Consider the following 8,410-nt stretch of genomic DNA (forward strand, 5'->3'; position numbering starts at 1 on the left):
CTACTGGATGGTTGGATTAACCCCTCGTACACGAGAGAAAGACGAGCATTCTTTCTCTCACACACACACAGTGGAGGCCACAGGATGTAAAGTGTTAACAACCTCCACATTTATACTTCAGTTTTTTGTTTCTAAGTTTTTGCAGCATGAGGGAGTTTATTCTCTGTTTAGGCGCATGAGTTCATTTGTTAGTTTTTGTGTGTGGTGGGGGAGCTCGCAAATACCATAACACTGGTGCAACAATCGTGTGTCTTTCACACTGCTGAGTGAAAGATGTATGAGAAGCGTGATGAAAGAAAAGGCGACACAGATGTATGATGGGAGGAGTAATGCGGGCAAGAAGACTAGTTTTGGTGACTATGGCAACCAGTTTCTGAGAATCTCCCGCCCCAGCCCCCTCCTCAACTGTGAGCCACACACACACACACACACACACACACACACACACACACACACACCCTCCTTGGGACTTCACTGCAGAACAGCGAAGGTGGTGCAGTCGAGCTTGAGGAACACAATAAGTCAGACTGTTCTCGTGCATCTAGAAAAACACGCAAACGACAAGTGCAGTGATGAAATGAAGCTTTAACACACCATGAGTCACATTCATACCTACCGTTTTTCTTCTAGCTTATCTACTTGGTAATGTTATTAATCATTTCATGCACGTACAAGTGCGCAGCTAATAAGGCACTAGAAGTTGTCACATCTGAACTTTTTCTTCAGTCCAACAAATGTAATCTGTCTGAAAGCCATTAAAGACCATTTAAAACAATACACTGTGCACTGTGAAGAGTAACAAGGGAATCCCTGATGATGATGGGACACACATGCACTGCATATTTTGATTTCGCAAGTTTTTTGTTTTTTGTCTTTTGAAGAAGAAATTGATAAAACACTGGGGTGAACTCAGTCTTACCAGCCCAGATTGTTTTTCTTCTCGGCTGAACATTGCGTGATTATAACTGATATCTGAACACGCTCCTACAATAATTGCTGTGACTTAGCCTAGAACTTGCTTTTAAGTCTATCCATCCCCCTCTTCATATATGAGGGTGTTCTAATATTGCACACAAAATAAAGTGACAGTTTGTGGAAATCTTGGTCCTACAGCGATGGCAACTGTTCACTCCTGAGGTCTTCAAGTTGTTCCAGTTTGATCCCATATAAACAAACATCAGTGCTGACTGATCTGGCACTGTCATGGTCCTGGGTCGTGCGACCCAGTGTTTTGTGTTTTAGCCTATTTTGATGTTTATTCTTTGTTTAGGGTCACTAAGGCAGTCCAGCCATTTGTACATATTACCCGTGTATTAAGTCTCCCTTGCCCTTCGTGTGTTTATGTCTGCGTGTCTTATATTGTCAAGTCCATGCTGTCGGTTATGTCATCTCCCCTGTACTACGTCTCCCCGGTTCATGTGTCTTGTCTAATCTCCATGTTTCCTGTTTTACTTTGAAAGTCTGTATTCACGGTCAGTGTATTCAGTTTCACTCCTTCTGTCCTGTTGTTAGGTTCATGTGTGTCAGCTGTGTTCCCATGTGTGGCCACTTCCCCTGATCATCCCTCATGTGTATTTAGTCTCTGTGTTTCATACAGTCTGTCTCGCGTCGTCTGTGTTACCACCTCCTGTGTTCTGTACCTCCAGCCATAGTCTTTCCTTAGTTTTGTCCAGTTTAGGTTTTCTGTTGAGTACTACACGTATGCTGCCCTCATTCTGTTTTTGTTCTTTTCATCAGCCATAATAAAAGGCTCGTTTTGTTGGAATCCACTCCTGCATCCTCGTTTGTGTTCGCACCTGGGTCCACCACACACCTTTCCGCACGGTCTGCCTCCGCAGACCGTGACAGGCACCACCTGAGGTGCTGCAGATAAGAGTTTGGGGTATTCAAGGGTTGAGTGGGTAATATAGTAACTAAGATAACTAAGTAAATAAGTAAAGACAGTTTCATGTAAATATTATTTTAGAGGCTTGTTTATTAAAAGCAAATAAAAGAACTAAAAGAGCCGGAACATCTAGAAGGTACGCAATGCAAAATAGACCATAAATAATGATATAGAAGACTGTACTGAATGAGAGTAAATATAAGATGAAGGGATGTATAAGGAAAAACGATGTGTAATGACCCCCGGGCTTCATCACATCAATATTCAGCTCTGCAGGGCGGGTTGTTAGTTTGATTACGCCACATAAACATCAAATATGAGCAAACACTGTTTTCATCTCTGTGGCTTACATGTACACACACACACACACACACACACACACACACACACACACACACACACACACACACACTCTCACTCTCTGTAAGGATTAATGGGCCTTCATCCACTCTCCTAGCATTATCTGCACTCAGCAGCAGCGTCATCTATCACTACAGAATGACCTGCAGCGCCATCTGCCTGTCTCACAGCATTAATACAACACTGCTAGTCAGTGTGGAGGTTTGCGTCTTTGGAGCGCTTTGTTCAGTGTTTTAAAGCTACTGCTGTGTTCATACTACACTTCATTTAAACAAAGATATATATTTCTACATATTTACTTTTGTCGCACCACTTCTCAATACAGTCCGCATCTTATCGTGTATGACATTTAGAACTGGAAAATGTCATTGGCATAGCTCATTGACAGCTCATAACACACAGATATGGGCTGGTACCAGTTACTAGGATGGTTATTAGGGCACTCACAAAATGAACATTTCCACACCAAACATTTTAAATTAAACCAATCAAATGTCTGTTGTTACTGACATAATCATCAGTTCCATGTTTGTACTTGTATTTCTGTTACTGCATCAAGTGTGTTTGTTGTTGTGTGTGCAGGCTCTAACTTTAATTCTAGGGTCAGGTAATGGTTGAGGTGGAGACACAACGGCATGTTAGTTTGGTTTGCTGGCTAGCCTTTCTTAAAACATCAGTTTGTGTCTGTGTGGGTTCTCTCCAAGTACTATGGCTTCTTACCACAGTCCATACATGTTGTTTGTCTCTTTGTCTCTCTGTGTTAGGGACCTGTTCAGGGTGTACCCCTGTCTCTTGTTTTTTGCTAGCTGGAATAGGCCCCAACCCCCTGCAGAAGAGAACAGAATAACTAAAATAGGGACATTTTGTACAAACATTTGTGGTATCCTGCAGATGATTCATACCTGAGTAAAAAACCCCTAAATATTGTGCTTATAGTCACAATAATGGTGATCTCTCATAGAGCGTAAATAAAAGATGGCCACTAACACCATGACATCATGCTTTTGGTTAGTGAAATCATGTTGCAAATCCTCAGTCTGAGTACTTCAGGGATCTCAGTATTTTATAACCAGACTTGATGAGAAAGTTGCCTTTCTAAATGATTAATCCTACATATGACCAGACTGTATAAAATAAACATCATCATCAAGACTTGAAACTATAAACCCAACAGGAACTTGTTTACTGAGATCATAGAGCAAGGGAGCCAAAAGGTTGTTTTTACATGGATTTATATTCCATTCAGTTCTTATTTCGACTGCACCCTGCTCCCCATTAGTGAGATTCAGGTTTAAGTCACTTCCACATTGGCATCAGAAGTGGAAACTGTGGCTATAGCCATCTTTGATATACAGTCTGTGGTCCAAAGTCTGAGCCCTTATATCATCAGCATGTTAGCAAGGCCTTTGTGAGAAGGTTAGCTTGTAAGTATTCAAATCAAAAATGATAAAATGACTGCAGTCTTCAGCATTTACTGCAAAGTTTTCACATACTGAAAATTAACATAACAGCAGCATAGCTCAGTTTTTTAAATGAAAAAGGAAGACTGACCACCAGATTAGTGAGTGGATCCAGCGGCTCTGTCATGCTGTGTTTGGGCATTTTGATTTGGGTCTATTTGTTCCCTTGAAGAAAACTGTATCTGTAACTGTAACTGTTCTGCTGTTCATCATTATTATAACTATTCTGAATTATTGGATTGTTTTTGTGAGTATTATGAACCATAGTGCAGTGTTTTAATATTAGATTAAAACCTTTGCAAACCTGTCTTCTAGAAATTATATTTATGTATTATGTATTAATGAGCAAGCATTTTATCATGATTTGTCAAATTATGACTGGAAGAAAATAGGATTGATCCCTGATGTAGAATTAGCGTGGGCATTCTTTAAGGATGGGTTTATGCAAATTGTGAATAAACATGCTCCATTAAGAAGATATAGGATAAAAGGTCGTGAAAACCCCTGGTTCTCCCAAGAGCTGGCAGATATCATTCATGAGCGTAATCTGGCTTGGGCCAAAGCGAGGAAAACAGGCTACCCCAGTGATTGGCTTCTTTTCAGACAACTAAGAAACAGATGTACTTCCTCTATTAAGAAAGCTAAAACAGAATATTATCTGTCTGTCACCACTGAGAACCTAAATAATCCACAGAAGTTCTGGAAAATCATTAAGTCTCTTTCAGTGAGTAAAAGCTCCCACGCTCTACCCACCTATGTTTTTAAGGATTCTGTTCCTGTTTATGATAGGAAGGAGATTATGAATTGTTTTAACAAGCACTTTATATCTTCTGGCTCTTTGTTTGACTCTCTGAACCCAGTCTCTGTAAAATCTGGCACAAACCTTCCGGTGTACACTGGTCAGCCATTTAACTTTGTTCCTTTCTCTGTGCAGGAGGTCTGTAAAGCTCTTAAACTGTTAGATCCTAGAAAATCTCCAGGGCCAGACTTACTAGATCCTTACTTCTTGAAACTGGCAGCTGATTTTGTAGCAGAGCCTCTCACAACACTTTTCAACCTCACACTGGACATGAATAAAATTCCCTCAGTATGGAAATCAGCTTTTGTTGTTCCTCTATTAAAAGGGGGCGACCCAGCAGTGTTAACTAATTACAGACCAATATCTAATCTATCTGTGCTGGCTAAAGTTCTTGAAGCTCTTGTGTGTGAGCAGTTAAAGGAGTTTTTGCACATCAATGCCATTTTATCTGAATATCAATCAGGCTTTAGGAAGAATCACAGTACTATCACAGCTGCAATTAGAGTGGTAAATGATATTACTATTGCACTTGATAAAAAACAACACTGTGCATCCCTTTTTATTGATTTGTCAAAAGCATTTGACACTGTTGATCATTGTATTTTAAAACTTAGACTCTTCCAGTCAGGACTCTCTGAGAGAGCAGTGGCATGGTTCTCAAACTACCTCAGTAACAGGACTCAGTGCATTAAATCTGACGGTCTATGTTCTGACTTTGTTACAGTGCACAGCGGAGTGCCACAGGGTTCTGTATTAGGTCCCCTTCTATTTATCATTTACGTAAACAATCTTAGTCTACATGTGCCAGATGCAAACTTGCACTTCTATGCTGATGATACAGTTATTTACAGCTGTGGTTCAACTCTTGTCCAAGCCATCGACTCCTTGCAGAAAGCCTTTTCTGCTGTCCAGCACTCATTACATCAGCTTAAACTTGTTCTCAACGCAGACAAAACAAAGCTCATGTTGTTTTCTAAATCAAGGAGACGAGCCCAAACAATCCCATCAGTAACCACTCTTGAAGGTAATAAAATAGAGTTGGTTCACACCTATAAATATCTGGGAATCTTAATTGATGACTCGCTTACCTTCAAACCACATGTAGAGAATCTTGTGAAAAACCTGAAGTTAAAACTGAGATTTTATTTTCAAAATAAGTTGTGTTTCTCTTTTAATACAAAGAAGCGGCTTGTTGCTGCAACATTCTTGCCTGTGCTGGATTATGGTGATATTCTATATATGAATGCTTCTGCTCAATGTCTTCGAATGGTTGATTCTGTGTATCGTGCTTCTCTGAGGTTCATCACTAACTGTAAATTTCAGACTCACCACTGTGAGTTATACTCTCAGGTAGGATGGCCTGCTTTGGTAAGTCGGAGGAACTCTCATTTATACAGTTTTATATATAAGGCGATACTTGGGTTGCTGCCTGTTTGTAATGAAACGTGCTGGTCGGTATTCTCTTCGTCCGCATGGTTACTTGTTGCTTTCTGTTCCATTTGCCCGAACTGAACTTGGTAAAAGAGCTTTTGTCCATTTAGCACCCTCGGCCTGGAACAAACTGCAGAAGGAATGGAAAATGACTGAATTCATTTCATTAAGTGATTTTAAATCTAAACTACGAATCCTTGAGGCCAAGTCCATAACATGCAACTGTTTCAATTAGATTGATTGTCATTTTAACTGACTTTTTATTTTATTTGAATTTTATTGAATTTTATTTGTATTCTTTCACTTATTGTTGCATGTGTGTTGTTGCTGCCTGTGTTTGAGTAATTTCTGTAACTGTGAGACATCTGCTGCTGCCTATCTTGGCCAGGTCTCCCTTGAAAAAGAGGTTTTTAATCTCAATGGGATCTTCCTGGTTAAATAAAGGTTAATAAATAAATAAATAATTTACAATATCATTATTGTTTCCATGGAAATGCTTCAGCAGTAGCATAATCACTGGCTGGGTAACTTGGGTTTGATGGCAGATATACAAAATACCCAAGGTTGACATCCAGACCTCTGTCAGTGGCAGTACAGACACCAGAATCACACCGGTTAAGGTTTGGGAAGGTTCATGGTTTTGTTTAAACGAGGATCAGAAGCCAAAACAGTTTCTGTAGCAAACCGCACTGAGATATTTCCATGTGAAAGGTAAAGCAACCATGAGGGTAATGCTGTAAACATCGATAATTATGTCCCCTCGCTTTTAAGATGCGTATCAATTAAAATATCAGTTGTCCTTTAACCTGTTATGGACTTATGGCTTTTTGTTCTGTTATCTAACTGCTTCCTTAAATAACATGCCCTTGGTACTTTAACAGTGTTGTTTGGAGCTGGAATGGGACACTCAGCTTAGAAAGAAAGGTGTGTGGGTTTGGCCTGTTTGCTATTCTACTCCTTGTGGATGGCAGCTTAATTTGAAGGGGACAAATGTCTCTAATACATTTAGGAATCTCTGCATGTGTGTCTGTTCTTTACATATTTTCACAGCTGCTTTACACTGGGCAGGTGTTTCTGTTCTGGTTGGATTCCTGTGTTTTATTACTGGCTAATTTGGTTTTCTACTGCCTCACATGTATCAGTGGCACATGCAGGAAAGACAAAGCCCTGTTTCACAGTGAGGTGTTGGGATGTTGTTTACTGTTCACTTAAAAAGGCAGTTATTATCATCTGTCGTTGTTTTCCATCCGCTTCTTCTTTTTCCATTTTATTATTTGTATTTAACTTTTATTTTTAGCTCTTTCCTTGTAGTTTTCTCTTTTTTTCCCCTCGGACATCATCCATTGCTGTTCTCTCTGTAATTCCCACTTAAACTTCACTAAACCAAATTAGCACCAGGGTATATTTGGATAGTCTCCATGTACATACTGCTGGCTATTAGACCTGCCATTATCAGTCAGCTGAGGAGCTGCCATGTGCTACAGCAGCTTACAGTCACCCTATTTCACTTGCTAATCAAATGTAATAGGTTGACCGCACTGTCTGAATCTGTGGGATGAAGCCAACAATAAGACACACAACCTTATGTAAAAAGTGGCACTCTGTCAGAAGATTGAATAAACTTGCTCTTAAGTGGGTCTTCATCATCAGATATCTGGGACTGTGCCACATGGAATTCGTTGTCTTTCCAGCATCTCATTAGATAAGAGCTATAAGATAGGTACTGGTGACAAGACTCCAGTAAGAATATGAACCCAGTTCTTATTTTACTGTTTCTGTTTAATGAATGCTCTTTTTAAACTCTCCTAGTTTGCAGACAGTAATTTGAAATCTTCTTTCGTATTTTGTTAGCTATATGTGAGTAAGGCTTACAAACCCTTCCTCGAAGCAGATACTGTGAAGTCCCAGTATCTGGATAATTACACTTTGTTTGTAACTCTTAAGTGTAGACTGTGTGCTTTAATAAGTAGTTTAAGAGCTACATCTCTCATTTTAGAGACCCAAAGGTAATTGGACAAACTAACAGAATTTTTAATAAAATGACTGAATGACAATCTTTTGCAGTCAATAACTGAAAGAACTGGAGAACATGTGGATATCCCTAAACTCTGCGTTTCATCTTTGAGGTGAAATAACAACAACCTATGTTTACATTCTCCTGACAAGGACCTCTTGTGATCACTGCCAGGAGCGAAGACAAACGCAGTAAGACGCTTTGACCAAGTTTGACATGAAAGACTACTTTGTGTTCCAGCATAGGTCCAACACATGCTTAGTTTTACCTCTATTTTGGTCTGAACCAACTGCTGAGATAAATATAGGGAATCATTGTTCTTTGTTTCAGAGAACCTGTTGTCCATGCCTGGCACATATCTGTCAGGGGTTCTTCCAGAAGGAGTGCCATGGGGTGGCACTGGTCCCCTAATGTCACCCACCTGGTGTACTGTTCATCTCAGCAAATATTGTTCTTTGTAC

This window comes from Copadichromis virginalis, linkage group LG6 (genome assembly GCF_057382275.1).
Source record: "Copadichromis virginalis isolate Kocher_CV1m ecotype Utaka linkage group LG6, C_Virginalis_male_GT1.1, whole genome shotgun sequence".
In the NCBI taxonomy this organism is placed as follows: domain Eukaryota; kingdom Metazoa; phylum Chordata; class Actinopteri; order Cichliformes; family Cichlidae; genus Copadichromis; species Copadichromis virginalis.